This window comes from Marmota flaviventris, chromosome 6 (assembly GCF_047511675.1).
Source record: "Marmota flaviventris isolate mMarFla1 chromosome 6, mMarFla1.hap1, whole genome shotgun sequence".
NCBI lineage: Eukaryota > Metazoa > Chordata > Mammalia > Rodentia > Sciuridae > Marmota > Marmota flaviventris.
Genome location: NC_092503.1, coordinates 10652656 through 10670739, shown reverse-complemented (window position 1 = coordinate 10670739; position 18084 = coordinate 10652656). Strand labels below are relative to the sequence as shown.

The window sequence follows — 18084 nt, the reverse complement described above, 5'->3', positions numbered from 1 at the left end:
CTGTCCCCTCAGCCCCAGATATTCCCACCTCTCCTGCAGGAAGCCATCTGCTGGTGGCACCACAGCGAGGCATAGGGTTTGAGAGAACTGAAGTCCATGCTAGGCCCAGACTGGACTCCCCACGACATAGAGATCACATAATCTAATGTAAACTTGCATTTAACCTTATAATTTATGCAATAGGAGTAAAAGTATAATCTAGGAAAAAAAATTCAGGAATGTCCTTGGCATGTTCTCTCTCCTGGAAGTCAAGGGTAAATGAACACATCATAAGAGCCAGCAAAACTCAAACTGGTTTTCCTTAAGGGGGGAAAAGTCACTTAATTGCATAACAAGAAGCCCGCTATGAGTAGAAAAGAACTTCCTGTTTATTTCCTGTGTTCATTTATTCATGAATCTATGAAACAAAGGTTGATGTACCAAAAAGCTAGGCCAAGTGCAAGTTCTGAAATGAAGCATTCCGTTGAGCTCTGGATTTCCTAAAGGCCAAAATAAAAACAAAATAGATGAGTTATAGAGTTCTTTACCTTATCCATTTAATAGGGAAACATAGTATCTCACCAAATACACAAAAGCCTATCATGAGGAAATGAATTAATCACCTGGATCTCTAAACAAAGGAAATCACCAAGAGAACAAGGTCTTTCAGGGCCCTGTCTGGGTGACCTCCACAGCATGTCCCTCTACAGTTTCACATCAAAGGCACATCCAACTTCATCTGACTTCTCCTTGCACAAAACATGAGATGAAGAAGCGTCGCTTTATTGAGTGATCATCTTGAGGAGGTACTTTGACAAACACCCACTGCCCTGCACACCACTGGTCCTGACTCCAATGGGCCCGTGTGTCACAAAGCATCATAGAAGACCTAGCAGAGCCTGAGGTACAGGTGATCCCCGGTACTTATTCCCCCATCACTTTCACCCTAGGCTAATTCTCCTGCTTCTCTGGAATGGGGGCAGGAATCTTCTTAACCCCTGGCTCTCTCTTCACCCAGCTACCTCCCCCATCACCAGAACAACAAAAAAAGCTCTTGGGAGCCTTCTTCTGGACTGAAGAAAACGAACACTTCTTGAGTTCAGGCCCACCCCAGATAGCCAGGGCCAGCCTCTGGAGCAAGAGCAGGTGTCCAAAGCAGGTTCCCATCTCATGATGGATAACTGGGGCCTTGGAAGAAGGAGAGTACAGCTCCTCTGCCTGAGGAGGCTTCTGGGGAGGCACACCATAGAGAAACACCTGGAAAGCAAGAGACGCAGGAGGCTGAAGAGATCCGTAGATTCTGGAAATAGAGAAAAGTCACCATTTCACATGAATTCTGGGGTCAGAAAGGTCTGATTTGTACTCTCTATTTGATTATCTAAATGAATTTACACAACAAACTCAAGGCCTGTGAACATCAGTTGCTTCATCTTTAAAGTGGGAACAGTAATACCTACCGTGAATGTCTATCATGTATTTCTCTAAAGAAAAGAAGTCATTTAACTGCACAAGAAGAAGCATACTTTAAAAAAAAAAAAAATCTGTGGGCAGGAAACAACTTTCTGTTTATTACCTGCATCACTTTATTTGTTACCTGTCAAAGAAAGATAGAGGTACCCAAAACATAAATTCAACACACAGATCACTCTTAGTATAGTCCCCGGCCTTGATGGACTCTCATTAAACAACCACTAGTGTGGATCACAGGAGGCAACTCGAGACCTCCAAGAATAAGCAAAATTAGGTTGGCAAATCGATCAGAAAGGACATTTCAGAATGAAGGGACAGCATGAGAATAGGCTCAGAAGGAGGATTAAGCACCTCAGATATGAGAGGGATTCACTGGGAGCAGTGACAGGTGAGACTGGATGAAGAAACAACAGACCCAAATCCTGGGGTAGCAGTGAGGCACGGACAGGAGGCAGCCACGGAGGGCCCTGTGTAAGCAGAGCCATTTAATGGAATGAGAGTTGTCGAGAGGGGCCTGTGGTGATATGCAGAGTGGATGGAGCAGAGGAACGTGAGGGGTTGGCCTGTGCCTCTACAGATGGCAGATTAGTAGAATTCTGAACACCTCCCGCAGGCACAGCCCAGCTCTGCATTTCCAACCTCACTGGATTTCACGGGCACCTACCCTTCTTATGCCCGTCACTATTCTGCAGGGTTAAGATTTTTCTTTTCCAAAACCTGAAGGATTTTTAGATATGGATTCCATAAGGATTCTGGTCACTCGCCTTCTACTGATTTTTAGCTTAAAACATAGTAGAAAAATTATTGACATTATTTCCTTGAAAACCCTTCCCTGCCTGTACATGTCTGTGTCAATAATTGTCATGTTGGCAATTGGAAATGGGCCTTTGGCAGCTCGCCTAGGAATGTCAAATAGTCTCCATTAGGTTTGAAAGCTCTGAGTTTCAGTAATGGGTTGATACTCCACCTGATATGATTGTACAAAATTACATAATTGATTTCTGGGACACTGTGCCACACAAATTTTATAGGTTTCTTTTATTTTGTGCCTCAAAAGGCAAGTGTGCTTTCGTTCATTTTTCTCAATAAGAGGATTTCAAGTCTTGCTCCTGGCTGGTCCAGATTAAACTCAGGTATTTTATAAGGTTCTACACCCTTTTGCTCAGTTATTTTATACATCAAAGCCTGTGATTTTCCACCGGCTTCTAGGAGCCCGTAATTAAAAAGGGGGGCTGAGAATGTTGAGTCTCCCAACTATACAATGCACAAAGTATTATCATTCCCAGCATAAAATAGAAAATGAAACATAACTTCTACGGTATTTTTGCAGTAGTTTTAAAAATCTGGTTTATGATGATTGCAAATGTAGTATTTGTTATATATCTCGAGAGTAATTTGGCTAATGCAAACATTCTTTTCTTTAAAGAATCAGTTATTTCTAGACTCAAGAAAGCCTGTGGTCAAGGTGAGAAAGAATTGGCTTCTGTGCAATCTGTTCTCTCTTTGTCAATAGATACGAGGTCTAATAGGACTCCCATTCAGGCCTGACTGCACCACAGCAGACAGGGAAAGCTAAACTGCCCACATTCAGTGACACTGAGAAATTGTCCCTAATATTTGAACAATGGCCATGAGAAATCCAATGCCAGGGGGAAAAGGAGTTCCTAGGTTGCACAGGTGCTAGGGGAGCTGAGCACTGTGAAGATAGAGACAGGATATTATAAAATGCAAACGGCACATACTACAAATAATAATCATCTTAAAAGACATTGAAAGGCAAGAGGAGCTGAACTGAAAAAGAGGCCTCCTGAACGAAGTTTATTTCATTTGTTTAATTCAAGTCACAACCTGGATGCTAACTGCGCCAAAACCCACATTCAAGTATCCTTATTTTCAAACATGATTTTCAGACTGAAGCCCTTCAGAAAAATTCTCCTTCCATATCCTTGACAAATACATTTCTTTTAGGTAGGACTATCTAAATAATCAATAGATTGTCTTCAACACACAATCCCCAAAATATTTCCTAGTAAGGAAAGTGACAACCTGGTAAGTATTATGTAATCAGGACCTGATACCATACCTGCTGCAAGATGTGCCCACTCACTCACACAGGAGTCGGATGATGCTTTTACCAAAAGCATAATACAATCTTTATTCCAGAGTTCAAGAGAACCCTGAGAATATGCTTGCCTCAACAACTCCATAACATGCATAGCTTACTGCCTGATGTTGCATTAGTAGGAGAATGGTCATATTATTGCTTAAATGAAAATCTTTGGAAATTAATTTTGAGATTTTCCCAATTTCCCCAGAAACACTTGGGAAACATTCTGAGGGGTTGTAAAACTAGTGCCAACTCATTTTTCACACACACTCATCATGTTTTTTCCAGTCAAAATGGGGAGACTGATTATCCTATGCTAGGCACAGCCAGGGAGGTAGGAAGACACAGAATTAAAAACAGTTCCCACCTGCATGGAGCAGAAAGACTATCAGATACCTTAAAACAAAAAGTACCCCCAATGTGTTCTCAACAATAAGGAAGATGTACCCAGACAACTCCATAAATACGTAACTATTTCTGGGGAAATTTTTAGATAGAAAAAAAAATTGAAATAGTTAAGCTATTATCCAAAGAAGAAGTCATCATTAGTAATTTCTTTGTTTACACAATTTCGTAAAGTTTAGGGGGAAAAATTCCTTGTCGGGGTTAATGTTTGAGAGATTGCTGGGGTGAGTGAGCTGTCTTTGACATATTTACATATGATTATCATGGTTTTGTTCTTACCAGCAGTATGAAATTCAAGCATCATTTGGACATTTATATCTCTGTGACAGCCCGTCATTTTCATCTGTACCCAATTTTCCTCTCATCCTGGGCACACAAAAGTCCTAACCTTCTGATGCCATGTAGGGAGCTGGGGAAGTCGTTCTATGAATGGTTCAGATCAATTTGTTATAATGCCATCTTCTCCATGTTGGAGCCTTTAATTGCCCATAATAGACATGACCAGTATTCTCTTCCCCAAACCATGCCTTCTTCCCTTCAATGTCTGATCTTCCAGCCTAGATCCTGGAGAGAGAACAGCAGAGAGCAGAGCTCCCAGCTGACCTTGAGGGACATGAAACAAGCATAAGAAATCACTCTTCCCTATAATAAATAACTGAGAATCAGAGATCGCTTGTTACTTCAGCACAAGGGCGCTTATCCTGATTTATACCTCCTTTTACTTTCACTGTTGAAGTGCTCCCAACATTTTCTATTTGATGGGAATTGAGAAGGAGTTAAAGAAAATAAGAGCCCACAGTATGCCATCAATGGGCTTGAGAAGCTTTGACAACATGAACGGTTTTGTGTTTCACAAGAAGAAAAGAGATGACTTCTCATAACCAGAGCATATGGAACCATGCCCGTGATCCGATAGAGAAAGATATTTTTGTTCCTCTCTTCAGAAAAGTAAATTGTCTCCAACTACCTATATCCCTCCTAGGCAGATGGCTTCAGATTGTAATAGGTTGGATCCAGAGACAGGGCTAGAGAGCACTAAAAACAAGTACTATGGGACTCTATGAAGCAAACACCAGGAGTGATCAGGTCAGCTCATGAGGCTACCTCACATTAACCATTGATTTTCCTAACATTTTATTGATTTATAGTGCTGAACATCAGAACTAATTTCTACTAGGAAATTCTCTGATCTCCTTCTATCCTCTGACATCTGATCCATTGGCAATTACAGTCTCTTCCTCAAGTATACCTATTTTTCAAGACTTTGGACTCTCCTGGGCTATCTTGTGCAGGTGATAACCAGTGTTTTTCAGCCCTGATTGTTCAGCAGCTCAGTATGCATGGCTTTGTCCACATCCAGATGGAAGGAGGTTCAGACTCAGCACATCTAGAGTGTTAACCTTCCCTATGGAGAAGTTTCCAAAACATCTCACCAGTGACCTTGCTGTGTAGTTGGGTTTGAATATCACTGCTATAGAAATCTTTCCTCTAAGATCATTGAGTAAATAAGCAAATTTTAATAATAATGACCCTCATGGTTAACATATATACAGCACACACACGCAATTGCTAAGCATAACTCATTTAATTCTCATGCCGACCTTGTGAACTAAATACCAATATTACTTACATTTTATAAACTTATCCAATAACAGGAATTAGTGGGAGGACAAGAAGTAGAACTCAAATCCACCAAACCCAAAAGGCCTTCTTCAAAGCAGAAGGCCTGATTCAAAGTAGATCAGGCTTCTTACTTCAAGCTGAATTTGTTTCCAGTAAGAACACGGCCATGCTCAGTTGCTCCGTGCAGACTGGCTCAACGCCATCCATCTTACCAGTTCTGAATGAGCACCAGCGAGACTACAGTTCCCAGCCTCCTTTGAGGTTAAGCTGGGCCTCCATGCCTGGGTTCCAGCCAGTGGACTCTGGGTCCCTTCCAGATCTGGGCAGAAAATACCTCACAGGCTGTCCACACCAGCTCTGGCATCCGTAAAGGCCATGTGTTTAAGATTTAGCAAAACAGATTAGAAGAGGCCTGGATTTTCAAGCAAATTCTTAGAAAAGACTTTCCCAAGAAAACCATCCAACCTGCACCAAACTGTTACAGGAGCAAGGAATAACTCTCAAATTTGTTAAGCTATTAAGATTTGGCGGTCAATCTCTTAGCACCTAGTGTTCCTCATTATTTAAATTCTTAGAAAAGACTTTCCCAAGAAAACCATCCAACCTGCACCAAACTGTTACAGGAGCAAGGAATAACTCTCAAATTTGTTAAGCTATTAAGATTTGGCGGTCAATCTCTTAGCACCTAGTGTTCCTCATTATCACTAGGTGATAATGATACTTTAAATAAATATACTTTCCTACCAAATAAATTGGAAATATTTGTGAAGAATTTATAATTCAGTCACTTGAATTCAACAAAAATATTCCGAGTCTCACCATCTCCAAGAAGCTTAAGTTTAGCAAACATGGAATCAAGACTTTTAGCTAGTAGACGATTGGACAGTTAACCTGCAGCACATCCGAGGGAGGACTCTTCCCTGTTTTCCCTGTAAACTCTTTCTTCTGGAAAACATCTGAGACACTGAGTTGGTCATGACATCCTGTCGTACCTGGCTCTTTGGGTCATTTTCTTAGGAAATCATTTCAGAAAGTCCCCCTTTTAAAGTCTCCTGAAGCCACACCATGTGGGAGTGGGTGCAGCAGGCCAGTGATCCCAACTGCTCACAGGATGCAGAGGTTGAAGATGCGGTTCCAGTTAATCAATTACAACCCATGTGGGGCTGTTTTAATCAGTGCTTCAAGATGCACCTGGAAACAATTAATGCCTGCAGGTAACAATAGCAAGAATACAGACGGTGTTCCTGCGCTGCTATAAATGACACCTTTACTTTGTATCAGCTGAGGTTCTCAGGTATCTTACAAGAGCGAGGCCCAGTAGCACACTTGGAAAGAAATGATTATTTTGTTCTTGTCATGCTAGTTATCATTGCGCAAAACTGATTGCCACAGCATCGTGGTCAGTGAGACTTAAATTCATACTGAATGATGGTTCAGGATATTACGTACATACAATCTAAATTTGTCATAGAGATGTTCATCCACTTAAAATATTTTTTAAAAAGTTTGGCAAAATGCAAGTCTGGGATGTCACAGCACTGTGACAGATCTCTCAAATAAAAAGATAACAATGGAGACTCTACATCATTATGGCACAAAAAATTAGTAATAGGCTGAGCAATCTGAAGACTCGATTCAGGGCTTAATGTTCTCATATTTTTAAGTTATTAAGCAAATACTGAGATTTATGTTTTTTGTCTTATAATAAGGTACGCAGAGACACAAAGAGAAAACTCTTCCAATAAAAGTGTTTGAAATTAAGAATGACATTTCAGCCTGAATATATTATCCATGCAGTAGGATGCTGAAAAACAGGGGGAACAGAAATTTGTATGAAATGCACGGTTCCAGTGATGCTTCTGCTCAAGAACCTTTAAAAAATAAGCCATTGGTTTGCTATACATATCGTTTTCCCTTATTTAGAAAATGTTCCTTTGGATAAAAGCAATGTCTCTCAAAGACAGTCCAAAGATAGCCTAAAAGACAGTCACCTGAGATGTTAAATAAAAATCAGTTCCTCAGCCTCATCCTCAATCTAATGAATCAGAATGTCTGGGCCCTTGACCTACAGCCACCATGTAGCCACCTAAACAGCCACCATGTAGCTCCAAGAGCCGCTCTTAGGGATAGCTTGCTTATGAGAGGCAAGTGGGAGAAATATAATGCATCAAAGAGAGAAAGAATTTCTTTGTGTGAGAACTCTGAGAATTAAACTCCCATAGAAATGTTTTTCTCAAAATTAAGATCTTTAAAGATCAGAATAAATAACAAGTAATAAAATATGTATATCTAAATAAAACAGCAATCAGGTGAAAAATTCATACAAAAAAAAGGGAATTCTGTTCCCAACAAAAGTAAATTGAATATTTAAATTTTTTATTCTAGTAGATAGAACCAAAGACCATAAAATTCATATGGATAATAACTAAACAGACAGATATAACAGTCCCCACTGTGATTAGCAAACAGCTTAAGAAAGCACCTTTTATTTTTTTATTTTATGTTTTCTCCACTGTTAGCTTTCCTTCTGTTTTTAACAACAAAGGCTCTGTAGCAGTCAAAGGGGAAAGGTTTTGAAGTAGCTATTAGAGAGACAGCTTTTCCTTCTAAAACAGTCAGCACAATTCATCCTTCAGATATTAGAACTGCTCGGTGGGAGGTTAAATCCTGAAAGCTGTTTGGTCAGGATTTCATATTACACCTTTCCATTTATAGGCTGGCTTCCAGCGATTCTCCTTGCTCTTAAATCAAGTCAAAAATTCTCAATATGGCTACCCAAACCCACATGGTCTGGCTTCTGTCTACCCCACATGGTCATCTTGGAGTGGCCTCCAGCCAACAGGAGGCTTCTCTCAGGTCCTCTACTACCACAGGCTCCCTCTGTGCAGGGCCTTGGTACTTGCTGGACCAGGAATCCCTCTCCACCTTCCCACTTTCTTTGCCCTCCTTTCATTTTGTAATTACAAATCTTTTCTCAGATCTCAGTTCTTATGTCTTCAAGGAGACTTTCTCAGCATCCATGTTTATAGATCAATTCCTTATAATATATTCTTAAATCACCATGGACCTGCCCCTTGCATTACTAAGAATAGTTAGTATTTTAGGTTCATTTATGTGATTCTTTGGTTAAAATATCTCTCCTATACTGAATGCTGTATAAGGACAGAGACTGTGTCTTTGATTTTTACTATAAATGCAGCCCATCACCTAACAAAGTGCTTGAAATCATAGTGGGTTCTCAATAAATGTTTGTAACATCTATGAATCAATCAGGGACCAATGGTTTAAAAGTATCTTAGATATCTGTTGGTTCCATATTCCTAGCCTCAGATTTTATTATTGTTTTCTTTTTAAATATGGAAGGTTCCCTCTTATTTATCAAATGATACACGTTTAAGTGACTTAATCAAGTTAATAATGACACATAAAAAGTTAAATCCAGACATTTGCTGAAACCAAAAGTCCAAATGATCTCCAAGCAATGGAATCAGAGCAAGAAATTTCCAATCTGATATCCACAACACTTTTAGATCCCTAAGAACCTTTTCAGGCATTAAAACTAAAGCAACTGGTTCCAGGATGGCTACAATGACATCTGATTTCACGAAGTTCAGAAAACAAAGTGTGAAATTACAAGTCAGATAGCAGGAGAATATTGGTGGAAATAACTGGTATTTTCATGGGAATAAAATAAGAAAATTGAATACTGAGACCTGCTGACCAGCTGAATGCCCAGAGTGTCACTCCTGTGATGAACTATCCCAAGCACAGACAGAAAGGTACAAAAGCTGTTTTTCACTCCCTTTCAATAAAATTTTCTCTCAGTTTCATGAACCCAGCTACACAATAGGTACCAGAATTTGTGGGTTAACTAACAAATAGTTCCACTGATTTTTTTTAACTTTGAAAAATCTACTAAAATATTCATCTTTAATAATATATGTAAACATACATATGGATATATATGGAGAATATAGATGGGAAATTCACGCACACATGTATACAGAGAGAGAGAAAAAAAAACTTCAGGAGTTTATTCTGTACAAAAACATTGTACGATAGCTAAATTGGTGTTACTGTTTTCACAATTCTATACAAGAAAATTCTAAGGCTCAGCCAACAGAGCTGCTGAGTGGCCCAAAAGGAATTCATGTGTATCTCAATCTCCCATGACCCCCGCCATTCCAACTTCCTCTTTAAGAAAAGAGAAAATCATGCCAAGTGATTTTGGCAATGTTCCAAATATATATAATTATAAAATATATAAAATAAATATAAATATGTAAAGGTGATCACTCAATCAGGGATTTCCTGAAGGGAAGTCTTAAGCAGGTTCTGCAGAATTTTATTCCATGCCAAGACAAAGGATGTAACTCTTCAGAGTTCCAGCCACGTTCCCACTATTTCCTTCACACAGAGGTCTGCTCTTAATTTTTTTTTTTTTTCTGTTTCATTCAAAAAGCAATTCCACTACCAACCTGAGGTTAGCTACATTAATCTAATGTCAACTCCATTATTGTTAATTATTTTATGGTGGCTATATTTTAACAGAAAGGGTACAAAGATCCCTCATGTCATTTGATAGCCCACCAAGAATTATATTGAAATAACTACATTGATTTCCAGATCTCAGCAAGCAACTAGGACATAATTAAACTTTTATCTCTGCAAATTTTGCTGTCTTTTTTTTTTTTAACCTGGTTACCTATTGTTCAGTAGACTAATCTTATTTTGCTTCTCAGGTGGGCCTAAAATTTCATTCAATGCTTAAGAAATAAATTAAAATGAAAGACATGTAATATCTGGACATTTCTCAAATAAGCATTTCCATTGGCATATTTTCTCTGGGTTCATCTTTTTTTCTATTTCTTATTTGACTTTAATAAAGCTATACTCTATTGAAGTTAAATAAAAGCGTTCCTCTGAGCACTTGGAGTTAAATTAAAACAGCTATAAATCTGAAGAAGCCACCATTTAGAGATTCCGCTTGACCTGACGTGGAGGAGATAACCTGTAGCTATGGAGAAAGCCGGCTCCAGCTCTCTCCTCCCGGCACATCTGTCCTTGCACCTAGTTCCCTCCTCACCCTCAGTACAGGCCTTAAAGCTGATGAGAGGGAAACTTTCCCTAGTCTCCTAGGAATGCTTTCTCCCATTAAAAAAAAAAAAAAAAAATGTGGCAGGTGAAGATGCTTTATGATGAGGTTGGAAGAAAAAACAAATAAACATAATAACACCCCAGGCTGAAAATGAACTTTAATTCACATTCCCACTAATCTGTGTCACCTTGGGCAAGTTCTGTTGTACCCTGTGCCTCAGTTTCTTTATCCAGAAATCAAATGGGACAGGTCAAATTCAGGGCCAGGCTCGGGGTTGAATAAGATGCTCACTTCTGGTACAAAATTTATATGGTTTTCCAAAAGTCAAAATGGAGGCAAAGAAATTTATGATGGACAAAATATCAAATTTTTAATTAGGGGAAGTCTTAGGATAACTGACAACTTGGTCTTGACAACTCTGTCAGGGACCCTACTTCAGATCTGTCTCCCTCTAAACACCCTGAAACTCAGGTCCTGGTCTGCGGGTAGCCTTGGGCACGCAATCCTTCTTCCCACAGAGCTGCCTGACACAGCCCCTCGGAAACTGACTGGTAGGTCATGTGTCTCCCTATTAACTCCTGTTTCCCAGGGAGACAGCGATGTCATGCTGCTTCCTATCAGGGACTCTGTTTTCCTCCAAGAATGAAATCACAATCTCATTTCCCTGTGAGCTTTGGGAGGGCACAGACATCTAGCAAGTGGCCCCAGGCCACCCTATACCCCAACTGCATTGGCGTGATTAGGTGCAGGAGACTGAGCCGCTAGGGGACACTCCCAAAGATTTTCTGGGCTGTGCCTTGCCCAATCATCAGGTCAACTGCAGCATGCTGTGCTGGCTTCCCTGAGCAGGGTGACAGGGCCCAGACATGGGATAAGGGCAAGGAGAGAGATTTGGGGAGACAGTTACCAGCCCCCCAAGGACAGGTCCGGCTTCCTCCTTTTGTTCCTGGGTTAAATATCAGGTAGCGGCAACCTGAAGTGACTCAAAGCAGGTAAGGCCACCTCCACGCCCCAGGGTGTTCCAGCAAGTGACAGGGTCCTTAGAATGTCCCTGAGCCAGAAGAGGAACAGGAACGTGAAGTGTTCCCCCTACTCCTGTGTGTACAACAGGGTCTCAGAATTAGATGCGCTGAGTTATTTGAAAAGTCAGAGAAAGCTGTGTCTCGGCCACAAGCAAGCAAATGGCCCACACTGATTCTTCCTTGGGTATTTTCCCTAAAAACCTGCCTAAACAGCACAGCGGGGAACAGGTCCAGGGTGGTCCAATATGTGCGTGAGGCAGTCTGGTGAGGCGGAGAGCTGGAATGTTCCATGAGGGTGCCGAGTTCCAATCAGCTCCCTGGCTCAGGCTCAGCCAGCACCCCTTTGCTGCTCCTATGCAGGCAACACTCATAAATCTGAAAATGTGACCTTTTTTTCAGAAACTGTAGTTACTTAGATAATCTGATCTGCTCCTTCCGTGGTGGCTCCAGCCTAGCTCCTGACTTGTGATTTATAAGAACTCCAATATTCTTCTTTCATATTTAAAAACCCTTATGCAAATCACGCCAGCAACACCGCAAAGGAAAGTTTTTGCATTAATGCTCCATATTATTCACATACAAAAATTCCATTTAAATCTCATTACGCTTGTGACATAAATCCAAACAAACTAGAAAATGCCCCGTTAAGGTGGAAAAGTGACATATGTCTTCAGTCCCCTGGCAGAACAGCAAGGAATAATAAATAAATAAATAAATAAATAAATAAATAAATGGCTAAGGGACTTCCCATTTGGGGCAAAGAAGCAGTGGCCACATATGTCACTTTTCTGCCTTTAACTGAATGTGGCCTGTTTGCTTTTATCTCAGTCACATGTAAATGAAGAATTTGTCAGCCACCGTTTCTGGCTGGGTGACGTATGTGGTTCAGGGAGGCTGAGAGATGTGTTTCTGCAAACAGCAGCATCCTGGGAAAATCATAAAAGGTCTGTCTGCTGACAGCGGTGTTTGATTTCCCTCTAGGCATTTCTTGGGGTTCAAGATATAATTTATCTGTCATGTAGTATTAACAATATACCTTTCAGGGACCTAAAGATTAGTGAGGCCCCTGAGCTGCAGAACGCTGAGTGTCCTTCATGTCGTCATGGCTCATCTCTAATCCAGTTTTTCCTTTAAAACAATTATAATAATATCAGAGGGTTACACAGGCTTTACAATAGTACCCTGCACTCTTTATGACCATTGCTAATTGCCAATTAGTCTAAATTTTAATTCCGCAATATGTTTTGGTTGGAGATTTGGGGAGTTGAAGAGGGAGCAGTGTGGCCTTTTGCAATTGCAAATATGGGTTTAATCTCCCCTCTTGATGTGGAAAGGCGCAATCGCAGACTGGTTCTTTGAAGGACGGTATGACAATATCATAATCACTTACGTGGTCTCCTCAAAGAAAAAAAATGGATTTTGTCATGGCTCTCAGCAGCTGCAGGACTCCCCAGACTTAATAGGAGTCTCTTAAAAAGTAGGAAAGCCCTCGAGCTTGACAATGGAATCCTGTCGTTGGCAGTGGCCTCAGCTCTGTGCCAGCTCCAGGGGAGCCTTCCAGGTGCCACCAGAAAGGGAGGCAGGCTTGCTTTGCAGACCCAGAGCCTCCTTCTGCTCTGTGGTTGTCAAGAGTAACAGGCATGCATGGTTCCCCATCTCTGTCCACTGGAAAGAAAGAGATGAAAGAACACAGAAATGGAGGGTGAGCCTGGATAAGGACAGAGGGTCAAAGCCACTCACGTGCCCACTGCCTGGGCTTTGCCCTCTTGCACCTAATCTCAGCTCCAGGGAGGCTTCCCAAAGCACCTTTCCCAGCTGCTCCCAGCCCACCCAGGTAGAGCCCTCCTGTAACTGCATCACAACATTGAACAATGTCATTGTTCCTGGGGGCACTGCCCCCTACAGAGGGACGCTGGGTGAGGAATTTACTTGTCTGTGCCCCAGTTTACTCATCAGTAAAATAACAGCAAAAAAGGCGGAGAGGAGGGGGGAGCCTATGAAGAGAGAAGGGAGATCTGTGGGCAGAGGAAGGGGAGAGAGGGGCGAGAGGGGCAGAGGGAGAGAGGAAGGACTGGGGACTGCAGTGCAGTAAATTATATGCCACGCAGGCATGAGGATGTCAAAAGGAACCCCAATGTTATGTGTAACTGTGGTGCACTAATAAAAAGCCTTAAAAAATACCTCCTTTGGGTGAAAAGTCTCTCAAGTATTTACAAGAAGCTCTTTATGTAAAACTGTACTAAGCAGGAAAAAAATAAATATTCTATCTTTACCCTGAAAAAGGGGCTGCATTTTCAAAACACCTGGCACATAGAACAGATTCAGTAGGTGTTCTATATTATTATTCTTTTCTTTGTACAACTGTTTTTGACTTTCATTAGACCAAAAGCCAGTGAAGTTGGGGTCTGTGTTTTGCTCACCTAGAACACAGGACAATGCTTACCTGAATAGATATTGATAGATTAATCTATTCCAGTGATCAGAAATCATTCTAATAATTCTCAAAATATGCATAATTTTAGATATATTGGGACGATGTCTTTTTTAAATAAAAAATGTGAAGGCTTAATTGACATAAAAACTGCACCTAAAGTTACAATATAATAAGCTTTGACATATGGCTACATCTAAGAGACTATCACATCAAGAGACAGCACCCTTCATGATCCCTCCCCTTTGGCCCCCCTTCCCTCCCCAAGCAACCTCCAGCTTTCTCTCTGTCCTGTGGATTTGTTTGCACTATCTAGACTTTTGTATAAATGAACTCAGGCATTATGAACTCATTGTTGTCTGGATTTATTTCGAGATTCATCTGAATTACTTTGTGTAGCAATATTTTACTGAGTGGTATTATATTATATGGATGTACCTAGTTTGCTTTTTCTTTTTACTTTTTGATAGACATTTGGGTTATTTCAATGATTTTAATTATAAAACGGCTGCTAAGAACATGGATATGTGCTTTCTCTTCTCTCAGGTAAATACATCTTGTCATGGAAAGGTTGGATCCTATGACAGGTACAGGTTTAACTTTGACTTAAACTGCCTAACGGCTTTCCAACATGATTTCAGCATTGACACTCCCCCCAGCTGTGGGAGTTCCAGTTGCTCCGTGTCCTGGCTAATACTTAATTTGGTCATTCTATTTTTCATCTGCACACCTGTGAAGTAGTATCTCACTGTGGCTTCTATTTGCCTGTCTCTAATAACTAATGATGTTGAGAATTTTTACATTTTTTTGCCACCCATATATATATCTTCTTCAATAAAACTATAGGTTCACGTCTTTAGTCTTTTTTTTCCCCTTTAAAGTGAGTGGGTTCTCTTCCTAGTAAGTTTTAAGTTCTTTATGTAGTCTGCTTATGGGTTCTGTATCAGATATGTGGTTTGCAAATATTTTCTGCTCTTCTGTGGCTTCTCTTATGAAAGGAATCTTTTAATTTTGAGAAAATTCAATTTATGAATCAGATTTTGATGGATCAGGCTTTTAGTGATGTATCCAACCCAAGATCACAAAGATTTCTCCCTGTGTTTTCTTCTAGAAGTTTTATCGTTTTAGGTTTTATGTTTGGGTCTATGCTTCACTTTTGAAGAGTTTCTGTTGGTGTCCAATTGACTACTTTCCATTGTCTCTGCCACGTCAAATTATGATTGTGCACTGTGAAGGCAACACAATAATAATTTCAGGAATGCAAGATACTGTGGTTCGGATATGGGTTGAGTGTGTCCCCCCCAAGAGCTTCATGTGTTGGAAGCTTGGTCCCCAAGCTTGGTAAAAGTTGAGGCCATGCAAGAAGTCATTGTGTCTGTTGGCTTTTTGTCACTGTGATTAAAATACCTGACAATAATGGCCCAGGGAAGGAAAACTTTATTTGGGTTCATGGTTTCAGAGGTTCAGTCCATGGTCAGCTGGCTCCATTGCTCTGAGCCCAAGGTGAGGCAGAACCTCACAGTGAAAGGGCAAGGTAGAGGACAGCTGCCCAGATCATGGTAGCCAGGAGGATTCCCATGGCACCCCCTGACCTCCACCACCCCAGGACCTGCCTCCTCTACCCAGATGCCACCTGCCTGCAGTTACCACTCTGCACAGTAATCCTTTCAAATTATTAATCCATCAAATGGATTAATCCACTGATCAGGTGACAGCTTTCATGATCTGATCATTTCACCTTTGAATGTTGCTACATTAAAAGGAGTTCCTGGGGGACACCTTGAATCCAAACCATAACTGTCATTACTGCTGTCTCCCCTGAATCACTCTCTGACTTCTTATCTGGGCTGGTGGGGATCTGGGGTGCCCATGTGGATTCTCCCAGTGGAGTAACTGTCCTCCACCTCGCCCTTCCACCATGATGTTCTGCCTCACCTTGGATATGGATTGAGTGTGTTCCCCCACAATAGTGTCTCTCCATCTTACATGTCCTCTGTCTATTGTTGTTATCCACCATTAAATAACAACACCATTAAATAACAGCATCCCAGTCCCATGCTGTTTGAATGTTCAACCTCCCAAACTGATGTAACCAAATCTTTTTGCTTAACAAAGAATCTAGCTTCAGATATATCATTTATAGGAACAAAAAACTAATACCCAAGGAATCAGAAATTTTACTCCCCATATGTTTGTGTTTAAGGTGTTATAATAAGACATGGAATCTCGAACAAAGAGCCAGTACAGAGGAAAAGTATTGGAAGGTTCTAGAATAAACCTTGTTCAAAATAAATACCTAACAAAAAGATCAGAGTAGAGGAGAAAGGAAGAAGGAAGTCTCTGGAGAAAGCAGAGAAAAATAGGGAGCAGAAATACTAATAGATTATTGGATTGTTTGGTTATTAACAGATATTATTTGACACGTTTTGATATCTTGAAAAAAAATTTAAAGAAATTCATTAAAATAAGAAAATGAAAAAAATGTACAGTTATTAACTCCAGGAAAAACAGAAAGTTGTACAAGAAAGAAAATCTAATACTGCTATGCTACATGGCTTGCAAATGCAAAATATTTATATACTCAGAATAATGTAAAATTTATGAAAAAGATAACCAAAAATGTAACATAACTCTATTGGTAGAATAGGCTACAAAGAGAGGAGATGCAAACAAGAAAACTCCTCAACTACCTTAATAGAGCAGTCAGAGATAATATCTAAAAGTAAATTAAAAATTCACAATATAAGCATAATTCTTGGAAATGTAGAGGTAAATACCTGAAGGTAAGAACCAGAAGAATTTGAAGTGATTGCTTCCAGGGGACAGGAGGCAAGGAGTGGGTGGTCAGTGGGAGGATTAAGCAAGGGACTCCCAACAGCCTGGAGAAATAAAGAAATGAAGTATTTATAATGGAGTATTACTCAGCCATAAAGAAGAATGACTTTAGGGCATTTGCCAGTAATTTAGATGGCTCTGGAGACTATTGTACTAAGTGAAATAAGCCAAACTCAAAAAAAAAAAAATGTTCTCTCTGATATGTGGATGCTGACTCACAATAAGGGGTGGGGGGGTGGAGAATGAAAGTTCAGTGGATTAGACAAACAGGAATGAAGGGAAGGGAGAGAGAGAGGGAAAGGGAAGAACAGTGGAATGACTCTGACATAAGTTTCCTATGTACATATGCGAATACACCACAGCGAATCCTACCACCATGTACATCCACAAGACTGGGATCCTAATTTGAATAAGATACACTCCATGCTTGTGTGATTATATCAAAATGATTCTACTATCATGTATAACTAAGAAGAACAAATAAAATTTTAAAAATGTATAATTTTTAAAATTATATGCATGTATAACTTTGTTATAAAAAATTGACTTAAAAAAAAAAAAACCAGTTAATTCCTATGTTTGCTCTTGAACTTCTTAATCAGTGAGACTCCTGAATTTAGCAGGAGGATATGGCCACCCAGAGAGAAGGAACCTGGGAAAGGGCACCCAGGAGAGGCCACCCAGGGGAGGGCACTAAGGCAGCAGAAATTTCCTTTGTATGGTGGGAGCCTCTGTCACACCCCACCCCCTCTCTTCCCTCTCTTTGACTTCTCTTTCTGGCTTTGCAATCTTCCCCACCCAGAAAGAAACGCTGAGAGGTCACTCTACTCTCTAAGTCCAAATGAACCTTGCTTTTAAAGAGGAAGTCGGGCCTCCCATGGGATCTGATGCAAGGGAGAGAGGAGTGGAAGTGGGATCCCACTCCAAAGCAGCCCACCTAACCTAAGCGGTGTGGTGCAGTGGCAGCGTGGGCTGCAGACAGACTCGGTTCCCTAAGGGCTGGCGCGATGGTGGCCGCGAGGTGGCTGTGGTCTTCTCTGGCCACTCCGGGGGAGGGGTGGCGTTGGTAAAAACGGCCCAGCTCTGACAATGCAGCAGCTGCCTGGGCTAAGAA

General features: G+C 40.7%; 1 long non-coding RNA gene across 1 annotated transcript; it reads right to left on the bottom strand.

Moving 5' to 3' along the window:
- Positions 1–418: 418 nt before the first annotated feature.
- LOC114095941 (uncharacterized) lies at positions 419–17024 on the bottom strand. Its single transcript, XR_003583330.2, has 4 exons — positions 16913–17024; positions 13095–13369; positions 603–1279; positions 419–479 (listed from the first exon to the last, which is right to left on the bottom strand). It is a non-coding gene; the product is annotated as an uncharacterized lncRNA (long non-coding RNA).
- Positions 17025–18084: the final 1060 nt, after the last annotated feature.